Source organism: Canis lupus, chromosome 10, assembly GCF_011100685.1.
Source record: "Canis lupus familiaris isolate Mischka breed German Shepherd chromosome 10, alternate assembly UU_Cfam_GSD_1.0, whole genome shotgun sequence".
In the NCBI taxonomy this organism is placed as follows: Eukaryota; Metazoa; Chordata; class Mammalia; order Carnivora; family Canidae; genus Canis; species Canis lupus.
In genome coordinates, this window is record NC_049231.1 from 36,586,105 (window position 1) to 36,598,393 (window position 12,289).

At 41.2% G+C, this 12,289-nt stretch overlaps 1 long non-coding RNA gene across 2 annotated transcripts in view; it reads left to right on the forward strand.

The window, feature by feature from the left end:
• The window catches only part of LOC111097683, a 145,868-nt gene that overhangs the window by 96,655 nt on the left and 36,924 nt on the right, over positions 1 to 12,289 (forward strand). The window contains exon 5 of one of the 2 annotated variants that reach the window (XR_005365709.1): positions 8,519 to 9,061. The exons of the other annotated variant lie outside the window; for it this stretch is intronic. This is a non-coding gene — a long non-coding RNA (uncharacterized LOC111097683). Of the gene's footprint in view, positions 1 to 8,518; positions 9,062 to 12,289 lie in introns of those variants that run through there. 2 annotated transcript variants of the gene reach the window in all.

Genomic DNA, 12,289 nt, shown 5'->3' on the forward strand with positions numbered 1-12,289 from the left:
ATTGGAGGGCATACGTTTTTGACTTCAAAACATTTTGAAGTTGCAGTAGTCAAGAGAGTGTGATAGTGACATAAGGATAAAATATAGATCAATGGAATGGAATTGAGAGTGCAGATGTAAACTCATCTAAATATGGTTAATTTTTCTTTGACAAGAATATCAAGACTGTTCAATGGGTAAAGTCTTTTCAACAAATGCTGCTGAGACAACTAGATAGTCACATGCAAAATAACTAAATTAGACCCTTACCTCACAGCATATAAAAAATTCACTCAAAATGGGTCAATGACCTAAATGTAGGAGCTAGAATTGTAAAACTCTTAGAAGGAAACAAGTGTAGAATAATTGTGGCCTTAGATTAGGTAACAGTTTTTAAAAAGATTTTATTGATTTATTAGAGAGAGAGAAAGAGCATGAGTGGGTAGGGGGAGACAGAGGGAGAGGCAGATTCCCCACTGAGCAGGGAGGCTCAATCCCAGGACCCTGTGATCACGAGCTAAGCCAAAGGCAGACACTTAACTGACTGAGCCATCCAGTTGCTCCTAGACAATTTATTTGGTATATTTTTTTTATTGGAATTTGATTTGCCAACATATAGCATAATACCCAGTGCTCATCCCATCCAGTGGCCCCGTCAGTGTCCATCACCCAGTCACCCATGCCCCCTGCCCACCTCCCGTTCCACTACCCAGAGTTAGGAGTCTCTCATGTTCTGTCTCCCTCACTAATATTTCCTACTCATTTTCTCCTTTCCCCTTTATTCCCTTTCACTAATTTTATATTCCCCAAATGAATGAGACCATATAATGTTTGCCCTTCTCCAATTGACTTACTTCACTCAGCAGAATACCCTCCAGTTCTATCTATGTTAAAGCAAATGGTGGGTATTTGTTGTTTCTAATGGCTGAGTAATATTCCATTGTATACATAGACCACATCTTCTTTATCCATTCATCTTTCGATGGACACCGAGGCTCCTTCCACAGTTTGGCTATTGTGGACATTGCTGCTATAAACATTGGGGTGCAGGTGTCCTGTGTTTCCCTGCATCTGTGTCTTTAGTATAAATCCCCAACAGTGCAATTGCTGGGTTGTAGGGCAATTCTATTTTTAACTCCTTGAGGAACCTCCACACAGTTTTCCAGAGTGGCTGCACCAGTTCACATTCCCACCAACAGTGCAAGAGGGTCCCCCTTTCTCCACATCCTCTCCAACATTTGTGGTTTCCTGCCTTGTTAATTTTCCCCATTCTCACTGGTGTGAGGTGGTGTCTCATTGTGGTTTTGATTTGTATTTCCCTGATGGCAAGTGATGAGGAGCATTTTCTCATGTGCTTGTTGGCCATGTCTATGTCTTCCTCTGTGAGATTTCTGTTCATGTCTTTTGCCCATTTCATGATTGGATTGTTTGTTTCTTTGGTGTTGAGTTTAATAAGTTCTTTATAGATCTTGGATACTAGCCCTTTCTCTGATAGGTCATTTGCAAATATCTTCTTCCATTCTGTAGGTTGTCTTTTAGTTTTGTTGACTGTTTCTTTTGCTGGCAGAAGTTTTTATCTTGATAAAGTCCCAATAATTCATTTTGGTTTTGTTTCCCTTGCCTTTATAGGTGTATCTTGCAAGAAGTTGCTGTGGCCAAGTTCAAAAAGGGTGTTGCCTGTGTTGTCCTCTAGGATTTTGATGGAATCTTGTCTCACATTTAGATCTTTCATCCATTTTGAGTTTATCTTTGTGTATGGTGTAAGAGAATGGTCTAGTTTCATTCTTCTGCACGTGGCTGTCCAATTTTCCCAGCACCATTTATTGAAGAGACTGTCTTTTTTCCAGTGGATAGTCTTTCCTGATTGTCAAATATTAGCTGACCATACAGTTGAGGGCCCATTTCTGGGTTCTCTATTCTGTTCCATTACTCTATGTGTCTGTTTTTGTGCCAGTACCATAGTGTCTTGATGACCACAGCTTTGTAGTACAACCTGAAATCCGGCATTGTGATGCCCCTGGCTCTGGTTTTCTATTTCAGTATTCCCCTGGCTATTCGAGGTCTTTTCCGATTCCACACAAATCTTAAGACGATTTGTTCCCACTCTGAGAAGAGGGTCCATGGTATTTTGATAGGGATTGCATTGAATGTGTACTTTGCCCTGGGTAGCATTGACAGTTTCACAATATTAATTCTTCCAATTCCATGAGCATGGAATATTTTTCCATCTCTTTGTGTCTTCCTCAATTTCTTTCAGAAGTGTCTGTAGTTTTGAGGGTATAGATCCTTTAACTCTTTGGTTAGGTTTATTCCTAGGTATCTTATGCTTTTGGGTGCAATTGTAAATGGGATTGACTGCTTAATTTTTCTTTCTTCAGTTTCATTTATTCATAATTGTTAGGTCCTCTTGTTGGATAGATCTTTTAAGTATGAAATAGTGTCCCTCTTCATCCCTTCCTACAGTCTTTGGGATAAACTTTAATTCATCTGATATGAGGATTCCTACCCCAGGTTTCTTTGAGGACCATTTGAATGGTAAATGGTTCTCCAACTTTCATTTTCAGGTTGGAGGTGTTCTTAGGTCTCAAATGAGTCTCTTGTAGACAGCAAATAGATGGGTCTTGCTTTTTTATCCAGTCTGAAACCCTGCGTCTTTTGATGGGATCATTTAGCCCATTTCATGTTCAGAGTTACTATTGAAAGACATGAATTTAGTGTCATCGTAATACCTATTCACTCCCTGTTTTTGTGGATTATTTCTTTGGGCTTCCTCTTTATTTTACAGAGGTCCCCCTTAATACTTTTTGCAGAACTGGTTTGGTGGTCACATATTCTTTCAGTTTCTGTGTATCTTGGAAGCTCTTTATCTCTCCTTCTATTCTGAATGAGAGCCTTGATAGATATAGTATTCTTGGCTGCATGTTCTTCTCATTTAGGACCCTGAATATATCCTGCCACCCCTTTCTGGCCTGCCAGGTCTCTGTGGAGAGGTCTGCTGTTAATCTAATATTTCTCCCCATGTAAGTTAGAGATCTCTTGTCTCTTGTTGCTTTAAGGATTTTCTCTTTATCTTTGGAATTTTCAAGTTTCACTATTAAATGTCAAGGTGTTGAATGGTTTTTATTGATTTTAGGGGGAGACCTCTCTATCTCCTAGATCTGAATGCCTGTTTCCCTCCCCAAATTAGAGAAGTTCTCAGCCATGTTTTGTTCAAATATGCTTTCCTGCTCTCTGTCCCTCTTGGCGCCCTCTGGAACCCCAATTATACATAGATTTTTCCTTCTGATCCTATCATTTATTTCTCTTAATCTTTTCTCATGGTCTTTTCATTGTTTTTTGCTTTTTTCCTCAGTTTCCCCCCTTGCCATCAACTTGTCTTCTATGTCATTCACTCTTTCTTCTACCTCTTTAAGCCTCATCATTAGGACCTCCAGTTTGGATTGCATCTCATTTAATTGATTTTTAATTTTGGCCTGATTAGATCTAAATTCTGCAGTCATGAAGTCTCTTGGTTCCTTTATGCTTTTTTACTGAGCCACCAGTAGCTTTATAATTGTGCTTCTGAATTGGTTTTCTGACATCGAATTGTAATCCAAATTCTGTAACTCTGTGGCAGAGAGTACTGTTTCTGATTCTTTCTTTTGTGGTGAGTTCTTCCTTTTTTCTAGTCATTTTTCTCAGTGCAGAGTGGCTGTATGAGTGGGCTGTGTCAGGAATATCAACCATGACCTAAGTAAATTTCATCCTAGCTGATTCTGCCAAGGTCAGAGACCAGAAATTGAAAACAATGATCAGAAAGAAATAAAAAAAAGGACCACTAAAGTGAAAAATGAATTTTAAAACAAAGTAGTAAAAAATAAAGGGCCAGGGATCCTAAAGAAGAAGAAAGAAAAAAAAAAAAAAAAGAAAAGAAAGGAAAAGAGGAAAAAAGGGGGGGAGGGGTACTGGGAGATGGTGGTGCTGAAGAAATTATAGTGGAGGAAGAATATAGTCTACCTGAGCTCTGTCTCATACTTGACGTGGAAGTCGTCAGCAGCAATCTGGGCATTGTCAATCTGCAGAATGATGCGGGCATTGTCCACAGCAATTGCAAAGATCTGAGCCCTCAGGTCCTTGATTGTCTTAAAGTAATGCCCGCAGACTCCGACCTGGGGGCCTTTCTTCTCCAGGTGTTCCCGGATTTTCATCTTCAGTCCCTGATTATCAGCCTCCAGGCTCCTCACCCTCTCCAAGTAGGAGGCCAGGCAGTCATTCAGGTCTTGCATGGTCTCCTTCTCTCTCTGGATGCCCCCTATGCCCGCCAGACCCCCGGCCATCCCCTTGGCGGGGCCCCCAGACCCCTCCAGCTGCCCGGAAGCTGTTGGAGCGGGATACGGAGATCCAGGAGCCCCAGCAGCCCCAGCCCCCCATGCCTTCATAGATGCTGGCCGCCCTACTGATAGGCCGGACCCGGTGGCCCAGGGACCAGTAGTTGGAAGAGAAGGTGGAGCGGGTGGTGAAGCTCATGCTGCTTGAGAGCCAGAGGGCGACTCGGGAGGCCAGGGCTCAGGCTCAGGCCAGGGACCCTCAGGCTCGGGCCAGGGACCCTCTGGTTCTATATACTGTAAATCCCTTGACTTCCCCTGGAGCTTTCCAGCACTGCTAGGTCAATAACTTGCTCTTCCCCTGTCCTTCCAGTTGGTCTTCTGTGGGAGGTGCTGCTGTGCTGGTTCTCAGGTGTGTGCACCCCGGGGAGCTGCCCCGCCCCCTGCCAGGTGCACGGCTCAATGGGAGCTGTTTCACCTGTGAGACCTCTCTCCCCTGGCAGCCCCACCTCTCCCAGGCACAGGGTGACAACAGGAGGAACAACAACACGGGTGCAGCCAGCTCTCCAGCTCTGGAGTACCAGAGTCTCCCAGTCCACACTGGCCTGGATGCTCCTGGGGTGGGGGGTGCTGATCTGTACAGCTTGTGGGTGCCCGGCGGCAGGAGAGTCCTTGCTGTCCTGTGCCATTCCCACCTCTGCCTGTCCTGGGGGGAGTGCAGTATCCTGGGCTGTGTCCCCTGGAGCCCTGGGATCCAGGGCCTGCGCTGCTGGAATCTAGCTCCTGGGCCCGGGGCGCCTGAAGGCAGCAGGGCGCAGCCCCCTCCACCCAGAGGCCCTGCCTGACGGACCAGCCTCTCCCCGAAGACCCGCTGGGCGGGCGCTCCAGCCCTTTACCGAGATGGGCTGTGGTGTGCAGCGGCTCTCCCCGGGCGCGTCCTCTGTTAGTGACCGTGGGAGGCTGGAGGCTCCACTGCCCCTCCTGCGGTTCTCCCCGAGTTCCCTGCTAAGTGCCTTTCCATCTGGGAAGAATCCGGTGTGGGTTTTTAAAGTTCCTGCTTCTCCGGGACTGGGCTTTCTTGTCCCGGGAGGCTTTCATCACAGGCCTTAGCCCGGATCCTCATGGGGGTCCCTCCCCCACTGGATTCTTTTTAATTTTTTAAAATATTTTCTGCCTTCCGACCTTGTTAGAAGTGAAAACTCTTGTCTCTGTAGCATTCTAGCTCTTCTCTCTTTAAATCTCAGGTTGAATTCGTAGGTTTTCAGGATGATTTGAAAGTTATCTTCAAAGTTAGTTGGTGGGGGGACAAGAGACTTGGGGACCCTACTTCTCAGCCATCTTGCCCCGCCCTCCCTAGGCAATTTCTTAAATATGACACTAAAAACACAGCACAAAAATAAAAAATAGATAAATTTTACTTTATCAAAACTAAAATATTTTGTACCTCAAAGGATTCTATCAAGAAAGTAGACAGACAACCCACAAATAGGAAAAAATATTTGAAAAATCCTATGTCTGAAAATGAAATTGTCTTCAGAATATATAAATGATTCTTATAATTCAAAATAAAAAGATAACTTAATTAAAAACCAGAAACATCTTCATTATCCATTCATCTGTCCATGGACATTTGGGATCTTTTCATAATTTTGCTTTTGGCTATTGTGGACATTGCTTCTGTAAACATTGGGGTGCATGTGTCCCCTTGAATCATTATTTCTGTATCCTTTGGATAAATACCTAGTAGTAGTGAAACAGCTGGTCATAGGGTAGTTCCATTTTTAACTTTACTTTTCTTTTTCTGTGCTGTAGACTCTTTAAGTTTAAAGACTTCCAATCACATCACCTAGGGATCGTTTTACCCACTGCTCTGTTTGGCCAGCAGTCTCTTGTCTCTTTGCTCAGCAATGGTGAGGTGGATACCCTTTCCACAAGGAAGAGAAATCCATGGTTTGTTGCCTCTGCCAGTAACAAATATGTTGGAGAGTTGGTGGTGAAGCTGTTGCCATTGGCATCTTTCACATGAACTACATTAAAAGAAACAAGGTGTCTCTCTCAGTTGGTGATCACATCAATTCTTCCTAGGTTGGCACCTCCAGTCACCATACACAGATTACCAGTATCAAACTTGATGAAATCAATAATCTTTCCAGTCTCCAAATCAATCTGAATTGTGTCATTCACCTTGATGTGGGGATCAGGATAGCGGATGGTGTGAGCATCACGAGTCACCAGATGAGGGATTCCTTTTGTCCCCATAAAGACATAATCACTGATCAATCTGTGAGCTGGACCCAGGTGATCTGATGTTCCTTATCCCTTACCCTGTCCTTGGAATATGGGTTCTTCTTGCCTTTCCCACTTCTAGAGGCTGTGCCAAGGACACAACATTGAGTTAGTGATATGGTGTTGAGAATACCTGTACAGTGACTAAACCCAGTTAGGGCCTCTATATAAATTTTTAAAATTTGGTAGTTGGGGGTGGGAGTTCATTCATCTTGCTCCTGCCCAAGACAAGTCTCATATGTAAATCCTATTTGCTTATTAAAACTGACACCTACCAACCTGGAATGACCTGCTTCTTTCTTTGGTCTTCTCTCCTTGCCTTCTGCCTTTGGAGACTAATATCAGATTATACATCAGAAGTTCCTGAGAGGGTTGCAAACCAACAGATATACAAATAGCCAGTAAACACATAAGAAATCCTTATCATCATTAGTCATTAGGGATATACGCCCAGGATAGTGGCTCAGGGATTGAGCATCTGCCTTTGGCTCAGGGCCTGATCCTGGATTCCCCGGGACTGAGTCCCTCATCGGGCTCCTTGCATAATAAAATCTTAAAAAAAACCAAAAAACCTATCCTGGGATACCATTTTTCTATCATAAAGGGTCTTTCTGTGACCTGTAGGATTAAGTCTCTCTTTTGATATTGGAGAACCACAGAAATGTGGTAACTCAATGTCATGTTACCTCCTTTAAGTGTCAATAAGCTAATTTCACTGTTGCTCAAGGAACCATAGCCTTTAGGATATGTTGTTATCTACTTTCTCTCTGATTTGGTTGTCTGTTATCTTAGGTGACCAGCATTGCCCCCAAGATTGTAGTTGTCCTAAAAGTATTCCACGTATCAACCAATCTTAACTGTGAAAACCGACATTCTACAATTAGAGAAACATCCTTCATGTTATTTTTTAGTATTTTGGTATTTTTAGTGTTTCTTCCAACTACTTTATGAAGAATTTCCATGGCTCTATTTACCTTTATATGAAATTCATTTATGTTTTGTAATATATTGCTAATTTTATCCGTCTCTGTGTCCAGTGATGAGAAAGCTGCCTTTGCAGCTTGCCTTTGCATGTGTGTAAAATTGAGATTGTTTGATTTCAAAATTCTAAAAATTTAATGTGATTTCATCAATTTATAATTGAGGAAAAGCACTTGCGATTGCTTCTCCAATTAAGCCTCTTACTGGTCCAAGAAGGAACTGTAAAGGTTACCTTCATTTTAGTGAATCTGTTTTTGGTAGAGGTTGTAAGTTGGGAATAAATTAAGATGTATAAAACTAGGCACAATTTGGGAATCTCTATCTGGATTGAAAGTTCTGTATATTAAATTTCAAGGTATAGGTTAGTACTGTAGGTTCCAATATGACCATGAAGGTTTTATTAGCACAGGTTCCTATATTCTTGTGGTAGAAATCTGTTGATAGAAGCCTAGTGTATACTACCAAAGATAATGATATGTGTTATATGCTGTTTCCTATATGTTCTCTATATACCTTAAGAAATGTCCCTATTCTTTTAAAATCTGGACATAGTGCCCATGGATCTACTGTTAATTTTCTAGTAGCTAAGTATGACTTAAAAGCTGTAAGTTGGGAGTATAATAAATGATCGAGTTTGGGCTTATTTATATTTAAAGATATAGTTGTTCAACTGTATTCATGTGGATATGCTGTGACAATGTCTACTCCTAAAGGATCATCATTACCTATGGCTGAAACTACATATTTAGTATTCTGTATGGTAAAGTCATCTCATAATTTTAAAATATTTTTTCTATGTTTTCCCAAATTTTTGAATTTAATATTTTGCTTCTTACTCTTGGTTTTCACCAGTCATCTATTGATTCTTTATGTGTTTTCTTCCACAAATAGAGCATAATTTTGTTCCAACTGGCAATTTTTTATATATTATTATTATTATTTTTAAATATTTTTATTTATTTATTCAGAGAGAGAGAGGGGTGAGGCACAGGCAGAGAGAGAAGCAGGCTCCACACAGGGAGCCCGACGGGGGACTTCATCCTGTGTCTCCAGGATCACACCTCAGGCTGCAGGTGGCACTAAACCGCTGTGCCACCGGGGCTGTCCAATTTTTTATATATTATTAATGTAACAAATAGTTTTAAACTGATATGACCATGCTCTTGCCCCCCATTTGGTGGTGTTTATATCTACATTATTCTTCATTCAGCCCAATGCATATATTAGTTTAGAGATTCCTGTCTCATCACCAGAAGAGCAATCTGCCTGTGATTCACACTTATAATATTTGTATGTTGTGTCATATGTTCTACTCAAGACCATGTTGTTTGCATGGAAGTGGAGATAGTTTGTAGTTTATTTCAGATTTTTTTTTGTAGAATCAATAAGTGTCTTATTAAATATACAGTTGGTATGCTGGGTGTTTAATCTGAGTATTGTCCCTATCATGTTCAACATTGCCGTAATAAAAATCATCATCATCATCATCATCATGATCATCATGGTTCTTAATATTATCCAATCCAGGACCTCGAGAGGGCTAGCTATTTCTGGGAAAATGTCATATCACTGTCTAATAAAACCTGAGTCATGAGACTCTTCAGATGTGTATCAGTGGGCCATGTGTTTGGAAGATGATTGCCTACATGTATTTTGGGGGTTTAGAGATAAAGGAAATTTCTAAAGGAATTTTTGTATGTTAAAATAGACTTACAGGCTCCTGGGGGTTGGGCTAAGATTGCCTTCTGCCTTTAGCAAAGTATGAACATTGAGGCAGTTGAGTTTGTAGAGTAATGTTCCTTTGCCTGTTTCCAGGACTTGTCAATGTGCTGCCCAAAGCTTGTGCCTTGTCCTCAGCTAGCCCTGTGTTTCCCCCATCACCTTGACACAAATCATTTCCACTAAAGTGGCACTTTTAATGGACAGGAGTTTTTTTTTTTATCACAAATCCAACAACTTAATGGGCCAGGATTACTCCCTTTAGCAGTGGCCTGGGAGATATGAATAATGGAGTTTTCATTCCAGGCCATTGTCAGAATAAAGGAAAGAAAGGGAAGAAGAAAAGATTTTGTGCTTAAAATATGAAATATTAATCCAGTATCTCCAATGGAGGCAATCTACCTTGATATCGGTCACTTCTCTTACTAGTCAATCTGATTGGGAAATCTCCAACACTTGTATGGGACCAAATGTCAGGTGGAGCCTTTTTCAACTGTGAGATACACATCCAAAATTAAATTGCTGAAGTTTGACTGATATCTGGGTAGTGAGGAGAACCTACACTAGTCCTTTCCAAGGAGATTCAAAAGTAGTCTTTTCTGAGATTCCAAATTCTGGAAAGAATAGGTAGAAAGACAGAAATTAATGTTTTGATTTATTCACAAAGGTATGTTTTATCAAGTTGCTTTAAATCAGTTAGCTTAAGAGAAAAGGTTTTCTTAAATCTAGAAAAACAAGACATTAAAAAGTCAACGTTTCAAACAAAAAATCATAAAAATTAAAATTATTGTCTGTAGTGCATTTAGTACCATGTTATTAATTCTTGTTCTTTTCTTAAGATTTTATTTATTCATGAGAGACACACAGAGAGGCAGAGACAGAGGTAGAGGAAGAAGCAGGCTCCTTGCAGGGAGTCTGATGTGGGACTCAATCCCAGGACCCTAGGATCACAACCTGAGCCAAACACAAGCAGATGCTCAACCACTGAATCATCCAGGTACCCAATTATTGTTCTAATTGAATCCACCCTTTTCACTAGTTTCAGAAATTCTTACCCAGTTCAGTTTTATGATCATAAGATGATCAGAAACCTATATCTTTAAAAGTCCTTTCTATGAATCTCTCTGAAGATAAAACACATTTGCAAAAGCATTGGAGTAAACCAGTAACTGTAAACTGTAAATGACAAAAGACAAATATAGCATGGCTAAGGATCTGCTTAGAGTTAATTACAATGCAACTGACAAGGAAATTTTTTTATTTCTGCAATACACAGTATTTCAAGATAACATAATGGGACATATCAGATTTCTAGGAGTTTCTTAAAATTTGTAAAACATTTATTGTAATAACATATATCTAAAAGAATATAATCAAATAAGGTTTAGTGTCACTTATTTGACAATGTTTCCCATGTAATTTAACATACCAAATAACCCTAACTGTTGAATATTTCTCTTTTATGAGGGGAACAAAACTTTTGAAATGTTCAAGGGATCCTCTAGAAAAATTTAAAGTTAGAATTTGACTTAGGGAGGTTTATAAAAAAAAATCAGAAGATTTAGAGAGAAAAGGAAGATTGCAGTGGAGTAGGAGGACGGTTGGCTCCTCTTGTCCCATGAACACAACTAGATGACTAGTTAAATACCCCAGAAATAGATCTGGAGACTGATAGAACAACCTCCACCATGAAAGGGAGAGAAGAGGCTACATCAGAGAAGGTAGGAAGTACAGAGACAGGGTTTAGGGAAGAAACAGATCACAGTGCTGTGGAGAGGAGAGAACTCTGGTCACAGGGAAAGGTGAGAAAGACTGAGGAACACACAGGGGAACACACTGGAGAACACTTCCCCAAAGCCATTGGCTTGGAAAATGAGAGGGGCTGAATCTCATGAATTCTTGCAACCAGAAGGGCTTAAAGCCTGGTGTTTCAAAGGTCAGCGGAATTGGCTGGGATAGAGCCTGGAGGGCACTGTGCTGCTCCTGGAGAGAAGGCAGGCAAACAACCCAGGGTCAGAGAGCATGGAGACAGTGACCTGAAGAACACCTGGAGCACACAAGTGGAGATTCGCTCTTCTCAGAGCATGTCACCAAGAGACAGCATTCATGGACTCACCTCTTTGGGAACAAAGGAGCTGGCAGGCACCATTTCCCTCCCCCACCTCTCAGTATAAACACAAAGCCACCTGCAGGAAGATGCACAGCACAGACACTGGCTGCCTAACTTGTATACACAAAACCCCACCTCTGTGCTCCCACTCCCATAGAACTGCCCTTCTCAGTCAGATTTGCTTCAGCCCCAGTGCAGCAGGCCCTTCTCCAGAAAGTTCAGCACAAACCCCTGCCCACACCTTGTCTCCTGACCAGAGAGTTCCGCAGTTCTGATGGAGGTAGTGGCAGGTCTCATTTTACAAGCAGACCAGAGCACACCTAGTAAAAATGCCATACTCAGGCCAGGGACCAAACACTGCCCTAGCAGACAAGGAGAGCATCTTCAATAGACTGGCCTGAAAGAGCAGCCAAAACACAGCAGCAGAATGTGTGTAGCACACACCAGAGACACTACCTGAAGCACCACACCCTGGGCACTACATGACCTCTTCTTCATAAAGCCATTACTTTCAGGAGCAGGAGATATAACTGGCATTTCTAACACAGAGAAGAAGACAGAAACTTAGACAAAATGCAAAGATAGAGGAATTTATCCCAAATGAAAGAACAAGATATCTAAACAAAACAGACATAAATAACAAGCCTGATGGAGAATTTAAAGGAACAATCATAAGCCAATCACTTGGCTTAAGAAAAGAATAGAAAATATCAGTGAGACTCTTAGCAAAGAGATAAAAGAGTTAAAAAAAGAATCAATCAGAGATGAAGATTGCAATAATTAGAAACAGGCTTAATGCAAGAAGAATAGGCTGGAAGAAGCAGAGGAATGAACTAGTGACCTAGAAGACAAAGTAATAGAAAGTAATCAAGTTGAACAAAAGAAAGAAGAATTATTTAACACAAGAATA